This window comes from Papaver somniferum, unplaced genomic scaffold (genome assembly GCF_003573695.1).
Source record: "Papaver somniferum cultivar HN1 unplaced genomic scaffold, ASM357369v1 unplaced-scaffold_24, whole genome shotgun sequence".
In the NCBI taxonomy this organism is placed as follows: domain Eukaryota; kingdom Viridiplantae; phylum Streptophyta; class Magnoliopsida; order Ranunculales; family Papaveraceae; genus Papaver; species Papaver somniferum.
In genome coordinates this window covers 510,333-532,578 of record NW_020634374.1, presented here as the reverse complement: position 1 = coordinate 532,578, position 22,246 = coordinate 510,333, and the positions used below count along the sequence as shown (strand labels likewise).

Sequence of the window (22,246 nt, the reverse complement as noted above, 5' to 3'; positions counted from 1 at the left end):
ATGGGAGGAGGTGGTGGTTATATATATATATATATATATATATATATAGGTGGTTATTAGGTTGGTTTTAAATTAAATTAGGTTAAGGATAGGTTAGACATTTCAACGTTTTAGAATACCCCTTATCACTATAGGGAAGGTGGCCTAATAAAACCATGGTCCCCTCAAAAAAACCATGGTCCCTAAAAAATCATTCTTTGAACGGTCCGCGAGTTATAACCCCAGAGGTGTCACCATCCTTCCACAAAAAACCCATCAAAACAAAAGTAACACAAAAACCCCATCAAAACAAAATTAACACAAAAACCCCAAATTTAAATGTTGGTTTCATCAAATTTAATTTTGTTTTCATCAAATTTTATGATGAAACCAACATTTAAATTTGGGGCTTTTGCATCAATTTTTAAAATTTTTGGGTTTTTGTATCAGTTTTGTTTACGATGGAGTTTTAATCGATCCCAACATTTGAATGGGGTTTCTGTACCACAAGTTTGGTCACCTTGGGTTTTTATGACTAGTTTTGTTCTTTGAATATCTATCAAAAACAATCTGTGGGCTTTCAATATTCCAGGCCATTATCCGTGGGCTTTAGAGTTTAGACCAGACCGAATTACCAGATTATCCTTTTGAAGACCTTCTTGAAACAAAAGAGCTAGGCAATCTTAAGATCCCCACAGAAAAAAAGAAGAAAAAGACCTTGTCTTTTTACAATGGCTTCTTCTTCTTCTACATCTGATCAGTGAGTAAGCTACTGGAATTTTATTAATAAAAAAGTTTAATCATCGGTGGATCCCCGTGAAGTTCTTGATACCTCTTATTCTTCTTTGTTTTCACTTTGATTTCCTCCTTTATTGTTTTTGTACATCATTCGTTAACTTCTGTTTGTTTCTTTGATTGATTATCAGTTCGAATTGTGTTTCGAAGGAATCCAGTATTAAGAGATCGATTGTTCACAGGTGTATTAGCAGGAGCTTTTGCCCCCATGGGGCTTACTTGGTGTATCCTTTTATCTTCTCTTGTACTATGTTACATTTTTATTTTGTTCATTTTAAAACTAAGATTCTTTGCTTATTTATTCACATTGTTCTTGTTTGGCGAATATGTCACTGAAATTTGTGTGTGGTAATGTTAAAGATCATAGTTTTAACAGTTAAACCGTAATGTATTCATGTCCTGTACTAGTAGAGAAACACCAGATTTAAAATGGTTAATGTGTGTTCTGATAATTTTGATTTGCAGTCTCGGGGTTTGCTTTTTGAATTGTAAATCCTCCGGGTTTGCTTTTTGAATTGTGCTTCCTCGGACTTAGCCTTTTAATGAGCACTAGTTGAATAACAGTTATCTTGCTACCTTAAGATGTCCTTCCCTCGTTTGCACGGAGTGCCAGTAGCATGGTTCTACTCGGTGTACCAGTAGATGTAGAGAGGGCTTTCAAAGAAAATTTTTGCTGAAAATTAAGATTGTGTGTGTTTCAACAAAAGATGCCTGAATTTATACTTTAATAAGATGAATTTGGGAGGAGTTTACACATTCTTTTTGAAGGATTTGCTTTGATTACCTTGATTTTGCTCCATTGCGGTGTAAGTGTTAGTCAATGTAGAAGCTAGAGTAATGCGGTTTAGAGAGCCAAGATTGGATGTGCTAGAACTTCAGGCATCAAACTACTGACTGATGAGTATAAATGTATTACAATTTATTAGCCCGAAGAGTTCATTTATCATCATAATGAGATTGATCCCATTATCCTTGTGGAAGTTGTCGATTCTCTTGATTCGCTGGATTCTTGGAAAAAACTAGATGGAATTAGATGAACTTTTTGACTATGGCAGTTGACTTGCTGAGAACTCTAATTCTCTTGTCATTTTCATCTACCCTCAAAACTTCATACTGGATTGTAATTGCATTTGATCTGTATCATAAGCTAAAATCTTTTTGTTGTATTAGATAACGAGAATTGCTAACATACCCTATTAATGTGAGCCATATTGTTGAGTTGATCAATGAAGTGAGATTGAGTTATTAAGTTCTTATTTCTTCTTTGTATTGGTATGTTGAGTTGGTAACCGAAGTTTCGTGAAAAAAGATTGAACTTATGTGTAAATGCGGATACACCAAACCACTAACAATGGTCATGTGAATATTCACCGAAACTTTGTCCATTTCATTCTTTGTCTGCTATTTTGTTTGTATCTGTTTTAATTAGTTACTTTATCATCTTTTTATCGTGAAACCCATTCATTGGCAGTAGAAGGAAAACATGATTCCACACACACATACCTTAATTTGATAAATGGTTGGAGCTTAGACTCGTGGTAAAGAACAGGTCATGCAATCTGATAATGCTACGGTGATAGACGAGTCTAAGCAATTTGTTTTTCTTTTTAATTACCCCTACTGCGAACTCCACCTAAACCAACCATTGTATCAAACTAGTACTTGGAATCATCTCCCTCCTTCTTGCGCCAGTTAATGGGTTTTTACTTTCCTGTGAACCATAGATCTGTATACTTTATCTAGTTATTTCACTTGACAAAACTACCTAACATGGCATATTAGGTAAAACCTAGTTTGAGCAGGCAAAACATGAGACAATGAAAAAGGTATGCTAGATTTTTTTGAGGAACAATTGGCTTTTAAAGTTAACTCTGCAGTCATTGGTGAATTTAAGTTCTCTACTCTTGGAGCTGATTCTCCTGACATGGCATATTCCCGGAACTGCCTACGAAGTTTACTACTGATTTTTTCTCTGACATCCGTATGTCTGTATTATTAGGTTAAGATTTTAATGGGGCTAGAAGAGGCATTTGGAATCTATGTAGAGTAATAAAGCGCTCAAACCATTGCAACTATCCAAGATGCAGCTGATTTGATTGAAAAGCTTTGTGAAACCAAATCTTGAAAAGTGAATCTAAAAGATGCTGGCTCGGTTGAAAAGAATAACGAAGTTCCTAATGAAAGTAGTGAGATTGTCTGCACAAGGATGAAATGAAGGAAACAGCAGAATAAAACTAGAACAACTGTAAAAAAAACAATGTAAAACAACAGTATGAAGTATAAGAATTCATAGTAGATTGTAACACTGAAAATGCAATAGCATATTAGCCACATTAGAGAATAGCATCATCCAGAAATTCAGAATTCACGAATATCATATGTATAGTAGGCTAGTAGCAGCATAGACAATAACAAGATCAAAAGTATTTGTTTCACAATTCTGACCACTCCCTATGCAAAGTAATACATACAGATACATGATCTTCAAAGTGACTCAAACTCAGATCTCTCCCTAGATAGTAAAAATCTGTATAAGTAAAGTAAAATATACCGTAGCCGTCCATTCATCTTCAAGATTAAATGATCTCTCCCAAAATTAGATCTCTAAATTGAAAATATATATACCAAGCCTTCCGAGTACCAGTTACGCTTCAAAATGAGATGATATTCAAGGTAACCCAAAATTAGATCTCTAGAAGTGAAAATTGAAAGTGTAGTGTGAAGCTCGTTAGCAGTTCAGATTCATTGCAGCTGATCAGATGATTTGCTTCGGATTCATTACATCAGATCTCAATGCATTACGAAGATCGGCGTTCCTTACTTCACTTTTCCGATTCAAACCCTAGAAAACGAAAAATGAAATCAGAAGTTAAAATTAGCAATAAATTTGAGAATTCAAATTAAAAATAAAATAAAATATTCCCTTCCTTTTTAATAGGCTGGTTTTGTATTTAGAGAAATTTAAGGAAATTAAGAGAATAATCATTGAAAGTAGTCATCATGACACTTGTCAATAAAAGATGTGAAGTGAAATGATCCCACGACACTTGTCACCAAAATTAGAAATTCAAGTTAACATAAAATTTGGCAATCAAAAATCAAAATCGTTACCGTTCTTATCAGTGGAACGTTGAACGGACACACTCCAGAAGGTTCGATGTGTAGACCGAGAGTATTTGCCAAACCGGTGATTGGAAGACATCGATCAAAATTCTGAGTATCGTCAATCTTGACACCTGATTTCGGAAATCTTCTTCCTAAAATTAGCTTCGGAATCCAACGATCTGGTGAAAATTCGAACTCAATTGGAATACCTTTGCTTTCAAAATAAGCAAACAGATGCTTGAGAAGAGAATTGGAATCAACCAAAAGAGTGATATCATGCATCTGTTCCTCATCTTCTGCTTCAGTTCTCTCAAATTCATTCACAGATATGTGTGGTCCTGATGCTCCAGATGGTACTAATCCTTTCTCAGTCCACTTTTCCAGAAAATCGTCAAGATCGGAGTAGAGTTTGTTTCTATCTTGCTTTATTGATAATACTGCAATAACTACTCGAGCAATCACTTGAAACAGATCATTACCTCTCGGAACAATCTCTCTTAAATCTTCATGGAATTTGGTGAGACACAACGTCAACTCTATCGCTTGTTTCTGATTATCCTCCATTGATGAAGATGAAGAGCTTGGAAATTTCTAGAGAGAAGAGGAAACTTGGTTGGTAAGTTGATTCCGGAGAAAGAAAGAGAAATTGAAAGCGGTGAATTGACTAAATGCGAGGGTTTAGAGGCATTTATAAATCATGATGTAGTTTTTTCCCGCCCTTTTTCAATATCCAATTCCAAGCTGTAAATTGGTAAATCAAAGAAGGATGGTTATTTCATTGACTCACTTTTTTATTATCTGTATTTCACGATTCAATTACAGTCATCGGAACAATCTTTTCTGACACAAATTCTGTTTGCACCGTGCAGGAATATAAATTTATCTGACGCACTCCAATTTGTAAACAAACTCGATGTTAATTGCACTCACTAAAGCACTCCTAAGGTCAAAGTCCATCTCCCTCAGTATCCCATACTCAGACATTTTCAGGTGTTCTGACACCCATTTGTAAACTGCCATTGAAGCATGTAATCACATCCTTAGAACTTAATAGTAAGCCCTCTCGCAGTTACACAACATAAAGACAAAATAACAGTTAGGAACTCTAACTCATTCCCCTGTAGGCCGAGGACCCTGGAGCGGAATTAAAACAAATATCGAGGTGCCGAAGTATAAAAGAATATCAAGCAATGGGACTTAAAAATTGAAGAAAATAACTGCACGCCAAAGCAGACAAAAAGTTGATTACAGACTTTCCCAACTTGCCATCAAGTCCTCAAACAATAGACTTAAAATTTTGCAAAGGGAGCAGCGTTACAGTAAGGATTTAACCACAATGCTGAGTTCGGAATCTGGTTGATCCTTGTTGTGGATCAACCAAATCTACAGTCTATTATACAACATCTGACAATCAACGAACCTTTTGTGGCAGCGGGTGTTGTAAATGTATCTTGTTTTATGTGGGAATATAATGAAGTTTCTTGTGCTTAGTTATTTCTTAGTTTTACTTTTTGCTAATCTATCATGTAGTACTAGTAGTAAAATCTATTTTCTCCCATCGGGGAAAAAGAAACAAAGCAAGTTGAAACTATGCGATTAATCTTAAGGAAACAAATGATGAACAAAACTACGAGAAAAGTACTTGTCATCTACACCCAAATGCAAACTTGGTGCGACATTTTACTGAGGAGACTGGAACATCTCAAAAGAAACACTTTAACTGGAAAAAGGGTAAAACAATCTCAATACTGAAGAAACAAAATCATTTAATACTTGAAATGGTTATGACTGTTGCTATTGGCATTAGTTACTACTACTTCTTCTTCACAGGAAAAATGCTGTCAACGAAAGTTGCAATCTCATAACGATAACAAGGTTGACCATCATTGTGGTGGTGATCAGCGGTAAAATTAGCCTCCTTTGAAGCTCTGGTTTTCCTATTATAATAATAAAGAGAGATGTGGTCGATTGGTGCATCTGGCTTTATAATGATCAGGTCTCTTTCAGAGGTGCTAAGGGCTTTATAACCACCATACCGAGATCCATTGCGTGTCGTTCCGTGCAAAGGCATTATGATAGTGTCCTCGGTCCAATTAAGGTTAGCACTCTTCTTATCATCGGTATTGGCTATCCACACCTTAACAATCTCGACGGTGGTTTCTTTTATCTCATACGTGCCTGTACTTGATAGAGCCACACGTCCATCAACTTCCAACAACTCAATAAGGCAATTACTTGGAAACAATTCCCTCGGAAACTCATGGACGATGAAACTAGGGATCTTAATCATTCTGAACTTTTCACTGCCAACATAAAATACCAGTATAACCTCATCCATGGGGTCAGGCCTGACAGGGCTACATGCATTCAACCAATATATGGTACCGCTTACATAAACAGGTTTACTACTAATATGATTTGGGAGTATGAGGCCGTGATCCTCGACCGTTCTCCATCTGTTGTCGCCTACAGTCAAGACCTCACAAATTTTCCCAGTCCATGGAACCCTATGCTTTTTTGTTCTTGTTATTTCCCACACACAAAGCACTTTGTGTTCCTTTCTAACTAGGTCAAAACCGAAACTAAACCACGGTTGGTATCAGTATAGAAACCATCTTCATGTGGTACTATTTTTGTTGTTGTTTATATCCATGGTGTCTCTTCTCTAGTGCTGATATTGCATATGTGAATTGAATTATGTTTGTGGAAACACATCAACCCGTTGATTGGCTGTAGCATATACATACTATCACTACGGGTTGTAGTTAATTTCAGTTCTCTTCTTCCGTCCTGAAAGAAGTTACCCGACAAGAAAAAATAGGTTCTATCTTCATGGCGCCCTGGATTTATTGTGTTGACAAGTAGTTGTGTTTTTTTTTTTTCGAATTGAGAAAAGTGTAATCGAATGAAGAGTTCATCGTGCTCAATTAATAACTTCCATTGTTTACAAACACACTTGAACCGCACTAGTGCCTTGGCGGATGATCTGCTCAATATTTCGCATAATGTGTCGTAACTTAGAACAAGGCTACTGCTGTCAATAGAGTATGAAATATCAGAAACATCACCACTTATTTTCTTCTCCATCACCATCATTCTCTTCTTCGTGCTTCTGCAATACAAAAAACTGTTGGAAAACGATTAATAAAAAAATAATTTTTTAAAGTTTTAATAAAAAATTATAATTTATTGTTTTATTTTGTGAATGAAACGTTTTAGTCCCACATCGTGGAGTTTCCAATTTTTAGTAGTTTTAAGAAACTATATAAAGTTTTTAGTCCCACATCGGGAAGTTTTTCTTCTTAAGTTGTATTTGTCAATTATATAAAGAAATTCACTACTTTTGTAAAATCTATGGGAAAGGGGTTGCTCTATATTTTAGAGGGACACCTAAGGGAAAATATTTTATAGCGGTTTTTAAGCATTCGCGATTTTCCTTAACGGTTTTTTCGGAGTTGCCAAGCTCAAGTTGAGCATCTACTACATATGCTAGTAGTAGGTGTATTAGGGTGTTTTATCCTGGAGATATCCGTCCTGTGAGGATTATAGCATCACTCTTGAGTGTAGCCGGGCGCTAATGTCTTAAGGACAGCGTGTTGAACACGTGACTCACTCTATTTTCCAAAGTTTTTCCTTGTTGCTGTTGCGGAGATACGGGGAGCTTGTTCGTTTCGTCAAAGCAATCACTTCCATTATAAAGGAGCTAAGTATCAATAACTTTTGCTTATTTGATTTTTCTTTGTTTTTGATTATTGCACCCAACAATCTTAAGACATTAAATTTGTAATAATCGAAAACGATTGATTGGTTTGTGAATCATGGATGTTAATTGTGGAGTGAAAAACAAAAACGAATTTCTGGTCAGCTGTAGAGTTTCAATTTTATCTTTTAATATAGAAGGAATTTCGATGAACCCTTTTGACACAACGTAGTAGACATCCTGATAGTTACCCGCGTAAAATTTCAGAATTTTGGAGTTGTAAAGTATTTTTTGATATTTTACAAAACAGAAAAACGTTTCTGAAAAATTCTGACGAGCAGAAAATTGTTGTTAACTAAATTAATTTTTGTGGGGTAACCATGAGTTTTTTGAAACGCTGATTCAAACGAAGTTTGTATATATAGATGTTATCTTCAAAACTCATATTTTACTTTCTGATTTGGAATTGTGATTTGTGAATAAAGGTGTCATCTCCGAGGGACATGGCTAATAGCCGCATGTGGTTGGAAACAAATCTTCCAAAGATGGCAAAGGTGAGAACATCGAACGCAACTAAGCATGGTCTTCATGATAAAGGTATATTTCGTAAACCTGAATCCGAATTACTTTAGTTAAGGGTGAGTGTTATGTTTGTAAAATTCCTGGCCACGCGGCAGTAAATTGTAGACAACATAAAAACCTTAATAAGTAGAAAGTTAATGCTAATTTAGTTGAAACAAACTAGAACGAGTTTGGTGGCATGATGTCGGAAGTTATTTTAATAACCAATGTGAGAGACCAGTAGGTGGACTCTGGAGCCACCAAGAATGTTTGTTGAAACAGAGACCTGTTCACCTCCTATCATAGGATAGGGGATGTCGAGAAACTCTTATTGAGTAACTCATATGCAATAGAGGTTGCATAAAAGGAAAAGGTCGAGCAGAAGCTCATATCTGTAATATTCTCACATTGAATGAAGTTTTCATGTTCCGAGCATATGCGAAAATCTTGTATCTTGTTCTGTTGTAGATGGAAAAAATTTAAGATCTTAATTGAATCTGGAAAACTTGTTGTAACTAGGCAGTGATTTTTTAAGCAAGAGTTATAGGACTTTGGGTCTATATAAGCTTAACGGAAAAACTGATGATGTGAACGTAGTTGATTCTTGTGATATCTTTGTGTGATTGATTGTTTTACGTGGTAGACTTGGAACCGTAAACTTATAAGTCAATGCTTAACTGGCTAGCATAGGCTTCGTACCCAAATTTAGTTTGGATTTTGAACACAAAAGTGAAATCTGTGAAGAATCAAAATATGCTATAAAATCTTTTAGCACAAATGTTCAGAGTAATTAAGCCTTTAAATTAATTCAGTTAGGCCTAGTTGACATGAGTTCAACCCAAAACACTGTGGTAAAAGATGGTTATAACTTCCGTAGATGATTGTACGAGGTACTATCTTGTATACTTGCTTAGGATAAGGATGACGCCTTAGAAGCCTTAAGATGTATAAACTTGAAGTTGGAAATTAGAAGCCTTGAACATAACAACCGTATCCTTAAGGAGATGATAATTTCCATGTTGATTAGTTCAGGATTACCTGCGGCCTTGTGGGGGGAGGCAGTCCTCTTAACTAGTATATCCTGAATAAAGTACCCTTTTAAGAATCAGATGAAACTCCATATGGTTTATGGAACGGTAGATGACCTTCTTATGAATGTGTCAAAGTGTGGGGGCGTTTGACTAAGATTGTAATTCCTCTTCCTAAAAGAACTAGATTGAAACCAAAAATGTTGATTGTGTTTTCGTATAGGGTATATTGAGTATACTTCTACAAATAGATTTTTGGTTGTGTGTTCTGATTTTTTCTGACATTGGTGTGAATATTATTACGGAATCTAGGGATGCTGAGTTCTTTGAACATGTTTATTCTAAACCTGTACCTCATTAGAGATGTGTTGTTGATCCCCTAGATTTATTTCAAATAGTCAGAACTTATTTTAAAGGAAGATGAAGTTGATGTTGAGCCTAAGAGAAGTAAAATAATTAGACTTGAGACTTCTTATGAAACCGACTTCATAACATGCCTAGCTTAGTCCGAGCCACAGACTTGTAAAGAAGCCTTGATATCTACTGAAACCCCATTCTGGTAAGAAGCTTCATTTAGTGAAATGGACTCAGTCCGTTGGAACCAGACTTGGGAGCTTGCTAGTTTACCTCCAGGTTGTAAGACCATGGGATGTAAATGAGTCTTTAAGAGGAAACGATAGGTAGATGAAACTGTGGAAAAATATTAAGCTAAGTTGGTAGCTAAAGGCTATAAACTAAAAGAAGGTGTAGATTTCCTTGATTCTAATTCAATTGTGACGGAAATTACTTCCGTTGAGATACTAATTGTTATTGCTGCCATAAAGAACGTAGAGATACATCAGATGGATGTTAAGACAGCTTTTTCTAAAACCGTGAATTAGGTAAAGAAATTTACATAGATCAACCTGAAGACTTTGTAGTGAAAGGTTGTGAATACAAAGTTTGTAATTTGAAAAATCTTTGTATGGTTTTCAAATAAGCACGTAAACTGTGACATGGAAAATTTAATCATGTGATAATGGATAGTGGATTTAAATTAATGAATCTGACAAGTATGTTTACAAGTAACTTGTTAAGGATGTCTGTGTAATTGTATGCTTGTATGTTGATGATATGCTTGATACAAACATAGATGTGATCAATTCCACTAAAAACATGCACTGAATGAGAACATTGACTTGAAAGACTTGGGCCCTTTTGATGTAATCTTAGGGATGAGGATTAGAAGATAATCAAACATTTATAAGTCTTAGTCGTTCTCATTATGTTGAGTTGTGCTTAAGAGATACAATCAGTCTGATTGTAAACCTGCTTGTACTTCGTACGATTATTCTTGTAGTCTCAAGAAAAATAAGGGTAGTGGAGTATCTTAACTTGAATACTCAAAAGTTATAGGATGTCTGATGAATTTAATGAACTGTAAGAGTCCAGACATTGCCTATATTATGAGTAAGTTAAGTGGATATAATTGTAGTCCAGAGCAAGAGAATTCAGATGCACTGAGTAGAGTATTATGGTACCTAAAATACTCTTTTGATTTATGAAAGGTATCTTGTTGTCCTTGGGACTTTATGATGCAAACTGGATATTTGACTCAGAGGAGTCTAAGTCTACGAGTGGATATGGTTTCACTCTAACATGTGGGTTTGTTGTTGGAAGATTTCCAAACAAACATATCGCTCAATTCATTATGGAATCTGAGAGTATTGCGTTAGATAAAGCATGAGAGGGGGCCGAGTGCCTAAGATGATTTTTAGAAGACATTCCTCTTTGGCATAGGCCTGTGCCAGCTATATCTATACATTGTGTTAGCCAAGCTATAATAGTTAAAGCTAAGAAATAACTAATCTCAATCGACGTTATTTCCATTGATTGGATAAAGTCCAAGGAGAATATCGCACAATCTTTGACGAAAGGTTTGTACAAAGAGATAGTTAAAAATGCATTGAGGGGGTTGGGGCTTAAGCTCATATATTAAACTTGCCATGAAGGATACTCAACCTTGCTGACTGGAGATCCCATGATCAAGGTTTCGAATGAGACAACTAATTTGTGGTGGGTAAAGGTAAACACTATCAGAGATTTTCATTCTCTGTCCCTTACCTATGGTGTAGACGTGATAGTGTGACTGCATGTGGAGGATGACTTTTTAATAAGTCTTAATGAGTTATATAGTTTTAATTTAAGATTGAAGTGGGGTGTAGCAGTAACACTCTTTATGGAAACTCACCTATCTGAATGAGGAAGTGGGTCGCTTCCTGTGAGAATATGAGCTGATTCTTTAGAGCATTCTGAGAAACAGGATACGTCCAGGGCCAAAACGGACAAAACGGCACGAGCTTGGCAGCAATCTTGGAGATATCACCCGTGGTTGTTATCACGAATTACATCAAATGCTAGCAGTTCAAGACATAGTTCACTGTCTCTAGCAAGTAATTCTGGTAATATCTCACTAAGCAAAGGTTCAAGACCTCATGGACACCTCTGCCTAAAATGGTATTTCCTGCGTTTTTTATGTGATTTTCATTTTGATGGTTTTGGTATTACTGGAACTTAGGACCTAAAGGTCACTAAGGGTTCACTAGTTCATGCTTTTTCACTTTGGTGAAAGATACATATAGTCTCACCATGTGAGAATTAAAGATGAAAGCTCTCAATACTATTATGATTTATGCAATCCATAGTATGACCCTGGGGTCAACACACTTTTGTGTGAGGGAGAGGACGTAGAAATGACTAGTATGATTTCAACACTTGCACGATCAGTCTGTTTGGATCGTGAGGTTGGGATGTTTATTTACCAAGATCTATCTGTGTTTTCATGTTTTATTGAGTTTTCATTCATGTGGGGGATTGTTGGAAAACGATTAATAAAAAAATAATTTTTTAAAGTTTTAATAAAAAATTATAATTTATTGTTTTATTTTGTGAATGAAACTTTTTAGTCCCACATCGTGGAGTTTCCAATTTTTAGTAGTTTTAAGAAACTATATAAAGTTTTTAGTCCCACATCGGGAAGTTTTTCTTCTTAAGTTGTATTTGTCAATTATATAAAGAAATTCACTACTTTTGTAAAATCTATGGGAAAGGGGTTGCTCTATATTTTAGAGGGACACCTAAGGGAAAATATTTTATAGCGGTTTTTAAGCATTCGCGATTTTCCTTAACGGTTTTTTCGGAGTTGCCAAGCTCAAGTTGAGCATCTACTACATATGCTAGTAGTAGGTGTATTAGGGTGTTTTATCCTGGAGATATCCGTCCTGTGAGGGTTATAGCATCACTCTTGAGTGTAGCCGGGCGCTAATGTCTTAAGGACAGCGTGTTGAACACGTGACTCACTCTATTTTCCAAAGTTTTTCCTTGTTGCTGTTGCGGAGATACGGGGAGCTTGTTCGTTTCGTCAAAGCAATCACTTCCATTATAAAGGAGCTAAGTATCAATAACTTTTGCTTATTTGATTTTTCTTTGTTTTTGATTATTGCACCCAACAAAAACAACACCTGCCCATGTCTATAAATATATGTGACATGTTGCAATTTAGAAATCGTGAAAGACAGGAAATCTTTCCAAGAAAAGGAATCTGGGGTGACCGAAGGTAAAATAGGGGAAGGAAGATATTAGGATATATGTCTAATACAGTCAAGTCAATATCATTGACTTGACTCTGGCAGTTGTGTATCTTTGGTAACGGCACAATATATTTATTTAAGTGAAAATTACTACCACACTCATTTTTCAGATTTTTTACACTATCAAACTCACCGTCGGAAAAGTTCATGGGCGCACCCATTTCTTCGTAAAAAATTATAAGCAAACCCATTTTTTGGAAAATTATTTTCTTCGTGAAAAGTTATTCTTCTTTCTTCTCACTCTTTTCTCTTTCCATGTTCTTCATCTGCTAGTGATTCTGTGAGATGAGCGTCCGAAGTAAGTGAATAGATTTTATAGATGAAGCTGTATAAACAATGAAGGAGATGATCTACATCATCAATTGGTTTTAAAAGGACGAATCCTTTTCTTAACTCTTCTCTTTACTTTGAGCTTTCAGATCTGGTGGTTTTTAAACGAAAATTTTGGCAAATTTTTCATAAAAACTTTGATTGTTCTTCGATAAGAGTCATGGACCTCATTCCGTAGAGCATTCATAGACCTTCTGGTTCGACAATCCTTCGGCTAAATCCAAACAAGCCACTTGGGAAGCTCCATTCGCCCATCCATACCTTCTCCACAGTCGAAGATTTCTGGGGGTTTGTTTCTTTTACATCTCAATTGATTAGAAAATTTTGTTGTAACTAGGTTAAAATTGAAAATTGAGCCAAAATGGGAGGACCCTGTTTGTGCAAATGGGGGGAAGTGGACCATAAGTTCCCCTAAAGGGAAGGCTGATACAATGTGGTTGTATACTGTGTGATTAATGTATACTTTTTGGGTTTTTTTAACAAAGCAATGTCCAGACTGTTTAAGCTATTTTTACTAATTAATGATATAAGAGTGTCCTTGGCGATGATTGGAGAGCAATTCAACCATGGTGACAACATATGTGGAGCTGTTGTTAATGTTCGGGGTAAGCAGGAAAAAATAACTCTATGGACCAAGAATGCTTCAAATGAAGCCACTCAGGTGCATATGTCATTGATGTTTCAAATGATTACTCCAAATCCGAGTACAAGCAGCTGTCGTTCACATTTCTTTAAGCTGTGAACTAAAAAGCAACATCAGCTGTCGTTCACATTTCTTCAAGTCCGAGTACAAGCACGTTCTGCAGCGTGTTTTTTTTTTTTTGTTGCATAACTTGTTATGCAGTCCAGAAAACGGTTGCATAACACGTTATGCAGCTACTTTTTTCTTATTATTGAAACCAACAAAAAATAAGGTTGCATAACTTGTCATGCACCTACAATAATATCTACGTAACATGTTATGCAGTCGTGAAAATGACTGCATAATGCATTATGCATCGAGAAAATTGTTGCACAATTTTTTATGCATCGAGAAAATAGATGCATAACCTGATATGCACCCGTAAATATGGATGCATAGTGTATTACGCATCAATTTTTTTTCATGTACGCACTAAAATCAACCAAAACAACAGTTACATAACTTGTTATAGATGCATAACTTTGTTATCCAAATGCATAATTTGTTATGCAATGGAGAAAATGGTTGCATAATTCGTTATGCGTCTGCAGAATGTATTATGCATCTTTTTTGGTGGCTGCATAATAGTTATGTATCAAGTTTTCAAAAAATTTGCCTAAAATGATGATCACCTCCGGTTTTTTCGTGAAAAACAAAAATTTGATATTCTTGTTTGTACTCGTTGCGTAGCTCTCTTAAAAAGATTTCTAACGATATAAAATTTGTAAGATTCCAAAGCGCGGATTTTTAGATATGTTATATCCAAGTTGCGTTGTCAATTATACCCCTGATGCATAACCCGTCATGCGGATGCATAATCCGTCATGCAGACATTTTTAATAATTTCATATATTTATGGGTGTCACGGAAATAATTATGAATGTCACGGTACCTAAAATTAATTATGGGTTTGATAATGAGAATATTATTTTTTTTGGGCCTACGCCTAATTTTCCCTTAATGTAACTTTTTTTTTTGTTTTTGTTTTTGAAAAAAAGGTGGGCTTGAACAACCCATGTACTACCAAAGATAAACCTAGACATTCGTTTGTTAGCTCAAAAGGGCAATGTCGCGTGCCCTTTTTGTTTTTGTGCACACCCTCTGTAGAAGTATTCAAATCATCTTCCAACCAAAATCTATCTGTCTGTCCGGTTGAGTGTCAGTTAACCAGGAAAATGAACTGTCGAGGACGTTCAACAGTGAGCAACCGATCAAGTGGTAACATTTTCGTAGTCCATAATGGTAACCGGATGACTCACCCATAAACCAGCAGGACCCTAGTCTGTGGGTTTTAAACAAAACCACCTGCTTCGTATAAAAGAACCATTTTTTAGGGACCATGATTTTTCTGGGGGACCATGGTTTTATTTTGGGTAAAGGCATTAGAAGTAATTCTAGGTCACCCCGTATCTAGTTATTTATTTAATATCTAATCTACCCTCTTAATTAATTTTAGGTTATGATTAGTGAATGATTAGTTAAAAACAATTAGTGAGATTAAATTAAAAGATGGGTTTATTATTAGTTGAGTAGAATTATTGAGAGAGTAGAGTTAGAGAAGATGAAGGAGAAAAACATGGAAAATAATTTTTTTTTCAAATTCACTAAGTTTGAGTATTCAAATGATGAAAACTCATTTGATTCTTCATCTCCATCCTCTCTAAAATATTTGTTAATCTTCAAAATGATCCGAATTTGAACTGGATTTTGAACAGTTCGGTTACTTTATATGAAGAACAAGTAACCGAACTCATCTGAAGTTGTAGTTCGGTTGCCCCGCGAGATGAACAAGTAACCGAACTCATATGAAAGTGTAGTTCAGTTACTTGTTCCAAACACGCAGGTTACCGAACTCTCTAATATTTTCTAGGAGTTACAGCGTTATGTTCGGTTGGTTCTCAACTAACCGAACTTTGGTGTACGAAGTTCGGTTGGTTCTCAACTAACCGAACTTTGGTGTACAAAGTTCGGTTGGTTCGCAAACTGCATGCACTTTTGATCTAACCGAACTTTACGTAATATAAGAGTATATAAGTTTACAAAGTTCGGTTCTTTCGCAAACTTGAACCTAACAGCTAACCAACCGAACTCTGAGTTCCAGCATCTATTGGCTAAGTTCGGCTACTTTTTTTTGCGAACAAACCTAACTCTATTGGCTAAGTTCGGTTGATTTGGAACTCAACATAGTGGTCGCAACAACACAGTTCGGTTAGACTGGATTTGTTTTTTTTTCGGTTCTAAGGATGGAGTTCGAATAAACTTTGTAATTTTAAATTTTTTTGCGAAACAACCAAACAGAGAGTTCGGTGACTTAGTTTCAAATCCAATAGAACCGAACTGTTCTTCGTGTTCTTCATTTTCAATAAGTTCGGTTAGTAAACTAGGGTTTTTTGGAAAATCGACCTAACCGAACATGGCTCTGTAACTCCTATTAAAATCCTATTTTGATGATTTCTATTCGATTGAAGCAATCAAAATCAAATTAAAGCGAAGGGTTTGTTGGAAAATACCTCCGGAGTGGTCCCATGGCAGAATCAGGTTGCGGCTGACGTCTTTTATACTCGATAAAATTATTATGTAACCGAACTTAATTGTGATTGCATTGATGTTGTTACATTTCTTAAACAGGCGGCGGTGGTGGTGGTGGTGGGAGGAGGTGGTGGTAATCGGTGGTTGGTGGTGGTGATAATCGGAGGTGGTGGTGGTGGTAATCGGCGATGGTGGGCGGCGGTGGTGGTAATCGGTGGTTGTTGGTGGTGATAATCGGAGGTGGTAGTGGTGGTAATCGGCGGTGGTGGGTGGTGGTGGTGGGAGGAGGTGGTGGTTATATATATATAGGTGATTATTAGGTTGGTTTTAAATTAAATTAGGTTAAGGATAAGTTAGTCATTTCAATGTTTTAGAACACCCCTTATCACTATAGGGAAGGTGGCGTAATAAAATCATGGTGCCCTCAAAAAAACCATGGTTACTAAAAAAATCATTCATATAAAACATTAAAAAGTTAATTTACCAGAATATCCCTTTCAACTCATCCTTTAAACAAAAGAGCAGCCAATTCTGAGATCCCCGCAGGAAAAACCCTCGCGTTCTACAATGGCTTCTTCATCTTCTTCTGCATCTGATTCCTTCACTGAGTAAGCTACTAAATCTTTTATTAGTATCCTTAATCGTATCTGTGTTAAATTTGTTAAACAAGTTTAATTTCCTTAATTGTATCTCTGAATTATATTATTTTGTGAATTTGCAGAGAGATTTTGGTGAGGAAACAGCAGAAAAAAGGATCCCCTGTGAAGTTCTTGATACCTCTTATCTACGCCCCTGTTCTTCCTCTCAGTAATAACTCGTTCTTTACTTTTTTCATTTTTTTTCTCCTTTAATTGTTTTTGTTCATTATTCCATTAAACTTTTGTTTGTTTGATTATCAGTTCGAATTGTGTTCCGAAGAAATCCAGTTTTAAGAGATCGATTGTTCACAGGAGTATTAGCAGGAGCTTTTGCCCATGGGGCATACTTGGTGTATCCTTTTATCTTCACTTGTACTGTTTTTTGTTAGTTCGAAAACTGAATTTTCTATGCTTATTTGTTCACATTGTTCTTGTTCTTTGAATATATCACTGAATTTGTGTGTTATACTGTTAGATTTTTGACGAGTACTAATTGAACACGAGTTATCTTACTAGCTTGAGTGTTATAAATATAATGTCATGCTTCTACTTCGTATACGAGTAGCACTAGTGGAGCTAGTCCTAAATGAAGAGAGGCTTTCAGTGAAAATGTTTGTCACAAATTCAGATTGTGTTTCAGCTAAAGAGGGTTGAATTTATACTTCTAATAGGATGAATTTGGCAGGAGCTTACACGTTCTTTTTGAATGACTTGCTTTCATCACCTTGGTTTTGCCCTATTGGGGTTTAACGGTTAGTTTACACATTTTTTTTAAAACATTGCCTTTTTCTGGGAATGCTCCACTATTACATGCCTGTAAGTTGAACTCAAACACTATAAGGTTCCCTTCTCCGTCATGGAAGTTGTGAATTCCCTTGATTCACTGGATTTTTGAAATCAACTAGATGAAATTGGATGAACTCTTTGACTATGGCACTTGACATGCTGATAACCTTATTTCTTTAGTCATTTTTTTCTACCCTTGAAAATCCCAACTGGATTGTATATGCATTTGATCCGTATCATAAACTAAAATATTTTAATCTTTTAAGATAGGGAGAAATGCTAAAATACGCTTTTTAATGTGAGCCAGAGTGTCGAGTTGATCAATGAACTGAGATTGAAACATTAAGTCCTTATCTCTTCGTTGTATTGGCATGTTAAGTTGGAAACTGAGGTTTTGTGACACCATCGAAAGATCTGAACTTATGTGTTACTGTGGATACATCAAAAACACTAACCGTTCTCGTGTGAATTTTCACTCAAACTTCATGCAATGGTTATTTTCATTTTATGTCTTTCATTTTGTTATGTTTTTCCTTGATCGACACGATACAGATCTGACCTGTATGATTCTGAGAGCAAGTCGTAATCCAAGAGCTGTCTGAAAAACCAAGTTTTACACAACATTTTGCAGTTTGCCATTGCTATTCAACTTTGACTAACTAATGCTTATATAGAACGTGCTAACGTTTTCTGGCTGCGGCTTGGGTTAGTTAATTTGTCTCTTCCTTCCTTTTTTGGTTTCCTCTTTTGTGTTTCTTGTGGAAAATACAGGTTATTGCCGAAATAAAAAATATCACACAAACATTTATAATGTCATAAATGCTTGCAGTTAACATTTTGGATACTATGGTAAAGTATAAAACTAAAAATAGTATTCATTGTCAATTTTTAAACTCTTTAACCAGCAGAATTCTGATGTACTTTTTGGAGAAAATAATCTAGCTACTTGTGTGTTAGGGCTTTCTGCAGCATGGTAATCTTTATTTTATACCAACGAAACAATCATACTTAGCTGTGTAAAACATCTTCCTAATGTAATTATGTTCAAAACACCTTCTGTATGCAAATCGCTTTACTCAGGAAACAGAACTAAACTGATGCACAAGCACAATATGCTACAATTCTGTTTAGGAATATCGCCTAGTTTCCATTCTTTAGAAGGATGTTTCGGTCCTTTTAATATTATTATTACTTCTTTTTCTAGTGTTCAGGTTATTCTTTGGAATAAGAAAGTTGACAAACTTCTGTAATGGTTTACTGTTAATTTTTTACCATGGTGAAGTATAAAACTGTAAATAGTGTACCCATGGTCAATGTTTATTGTGTACCCTGCTGATTTACTTTCTGTAGAAATTTGTATGGCTTAGCTCCTTTATCCGGTTGGTTGTCTGAAGTCTCAGGTACTCTGTCCTTTCGCACCCGATAAGTCATATGTTGTTACTAGAAGTGTTCGTAGAGAAGTAGTTATAGGCTTGTCACTAGAAGCGTTGGTAGAGCAGTAATTATAGGCTGATGGGTAGACCTGGGATAGAAGCTTGCCTTGTGCAGCTTCCTTATGAAAAACACTTTACTTGGGTACCAGATTAAGAATTTGGTGACTCCGGCCAATTTTATGCTGATTTTGCTTCATAGAAATCAGAACCATTGGTTGTATCTCGTACCTATTCGTGAAGACTGATGTTGGCCAAATCTCCATTATTTGTCTTTAATGTTTTTGAACTCTGGATGTTCTCACAGGGAAAGAAACTTTCTCGCATAGGTTATCGTGTATAGGTTGATTGCTTCATGTAAATGGCTTAGTAAGCCAACTCAAGTGGTGTCTCTATAAGACACCAGTTTGGTTAGGAGATCGACAAACATCATTCACTTCCTAAATTGGTACCCAATATGGTGCCGTTCATTAATGTTAGCATACAAATACTATGCACTAAGTAGTTCAAGGCCAAAGAGGGTTTCATCTGCCTTGCAGGTATAGTTTTTGGTGGTGTGGACCTAAGAGAACACCCTGTAGAACTACCCGTACCCTGTATAGTTGTTTGGGCGAAAATGGATTTGCACCACAAACAATCTTTTTCTCCCCCGATGAACAGTGTGGTAGGTATCTGCAAAGAACCCCCTAGGCGTTCAAGTTAGCACACAGTTTTCCACAGGAGTTTTTTTGGGTTTTGACTTGAAGCATCTCTTAGTTGATCTCTTTGTATTCGGCTAACCACTCCCTGTTAAAGAACTTATGACCTCCACAGTTTTGTCATTCATCAGTAACACATTTCCTCTTTACTTTCACCATTATAAGATGGCCTTGAAACCATCCACCCCATCCTTGCACCATGTTGTGTATCTGATTATTTTTGAGGTTGGATATTATGATGCTATTAGGATCACCGGTTCTTCCTCCAAGGTATATGGGAACGTTCCTAGATAAAATCGGAGTTCCTTCATTAGTTGAATCAAAACCCATATTTTTGATGATTATTTATGAAGATTGATAGGTCAGACGAGAGAGTTGAATTGGAGGCGTCCTTTCAATTTTATTCTCCAAGAGCCTCTTTGTGGGTTGGAGAATAGAATTGAAAGGCCGTCTCCAATCCAACTCTCTCTCCCGACCTTTCAATCTTCATAAATAATTATCCAAAAATATGGGTTCTCATTTCAATTTTGAAGTGAATTTTGATTTTGTGTGGGAACCTTTGCATATACCTTGGAGGGTCACTCAGCGATCCGAAATAATGTTACAATATCTTATATGAAAAGTAGTCAGATACACAACATGGTATAAAGAAGGGGTGGCTGGTTCTGTGAGACCATCTTATAATGGTGAAGTGAATAGGAAATGTGTTACTGATGAAGAAGAGAGTTAAAACTATTGATGAATGATACAAAGTGGAGCTCATAAGATCTTCAATAGGGAGTCATTGGCCAAACTTAGAGAGATCAATGAAGAAAGGGCTTTCAGGGAAAATTGTTTGTAACAAATTAAGATTACGTGTTTCCAGCTAAAGATAGCTGAATCTATACTTTGAATAGGATGAATTTATGACGAGTTTACACGTTTTTTTTTTTTTTTTAAATGTCTGGCTTTGATCACCTTGTTTTTGCCATATTGGGTTTAAGTGTTGGTTAATGTAGAAGTAATTAGAGTAATGCGGGTTACAGAGCCAATGTTTGGATGTGCTAGACGTCAGGCATCAAACTAATGAGAGTGTTTATTTTATTGCCAACAAAATCATGTCCTTTTTCTGGGAATGCTCCACGGTTACATTAAAATCATAAGATTGATCCCATCACCCACAGGAAAGTTGTTTATTCGCTGGATTCTAGATGAAATCAGACAAACTCTTTGACTACGGCACTTGATATGCTGAGAACTTTATTTTATAGTCATTTTCTTCTACCCTCGAAAATCCAAACTGGATTTTAATTGTGTTTGATCTGTATCATAAACTATAATCTTTTAATCATTTTAGATAATGAGAAGTGCTAACATACCCTTTTTATTGTGAGCCAGAGTGTTGAGTTGATCAATGAACGGAGATTGAATTATTAATTTATTAAGTTCTTATTTCTTCTATGTATTGGTTTGTTGAGTTGGAAAGCTTAGTTTTGTGACACCACTGAGATATCCAAACGTATGTGCAAATGCAGATACTCTATAGCACTTACCATGCTTGTGTCAATTTTCGCTGAAACTTTACGCCATGGGTGCTTTCATTTTTGTGTCTCCTATTTTGTTTTGTTTTTCCTTGATCTATACATTACAGATCTGACCTGTATGATTCTGAGAGCAAGTCGTAACCCAAGAGCTGTCTGAAGAACCAACTTTTTCACAACATTTTTCAGTTTGCCATTGCTGTTCACTGACTAACTAATGGTTATATAGAACGAGCTAACATTTTCTGGCTGCGGCTTGGGCTAGTTAATTTGTCTCTTCCTTTCTCTCTTGGTTTCCTCTTTTGTGTTTCTTGTGGAAGATACAGGTTATTGCTGAAATGAAGCAGATCACACAAACATTGAAGTATAGAGCTAAAAACTGTATTCATTCTGAAATTACAACTCTTTACCTTCTGATCTACGTTTTGGAGAAAATAACCTAGCTACTTGTGGTGTTAGGGCTTTCTGAAGCATGGTAATCTGTAGTTTATGCGAACGAAACATACATACTTAGCAGTGTAAAACATCTTAGTTATGCTCAAAACACCTTCTGTATGCAAATCGCTTTACTCAGCAAACAGAATGTTTAGGAATATCTCCTAGTTTCTATTCTTTAGAAGGGCGTCTCAGTCCCACCAATATTATTATTATTTCTTTTTTTAGTGTTCCTTTATAGTAAATAGTTGTCAAGGGACCTTTAAGAAGGCAGACTATTATTGTCATTAAGACGATTATGGAAGAGTGCTTGGCTTCGCCTAGAACTCAGATTATCTTATGTTCTATTGTTCAAACTTTGTGTTCTACTCTTTTGTTTCTGCTTTCATTAGTGTTACTTT

General features: G+C 35.9%; 1 long non-coding RNA gene across 2 annotated transcripts; it reads left to right on the top strand.

The window, feature by feature from the left end:
• The first annotated feature begins 676 nt into the window (after nt 1–676).
• Nucleotides 677–2,159, top strand: LOC113340915. Of its 2 annotated transcripts, none has more exons than XR_003355686.1 (2): nt 677–739; nt 906–2,159. It is a non-coding gene; the product is annotated as an uncharacterized LOC113340915 (long non-coding RNA). The 2 variants fall into 2 exon arrangements; XR_003355687.1 differs by having other exon boundaries at nt 688–743.
• Nucleotides 2,160–22,246: the final 20,087 nt, after the last annotated feature.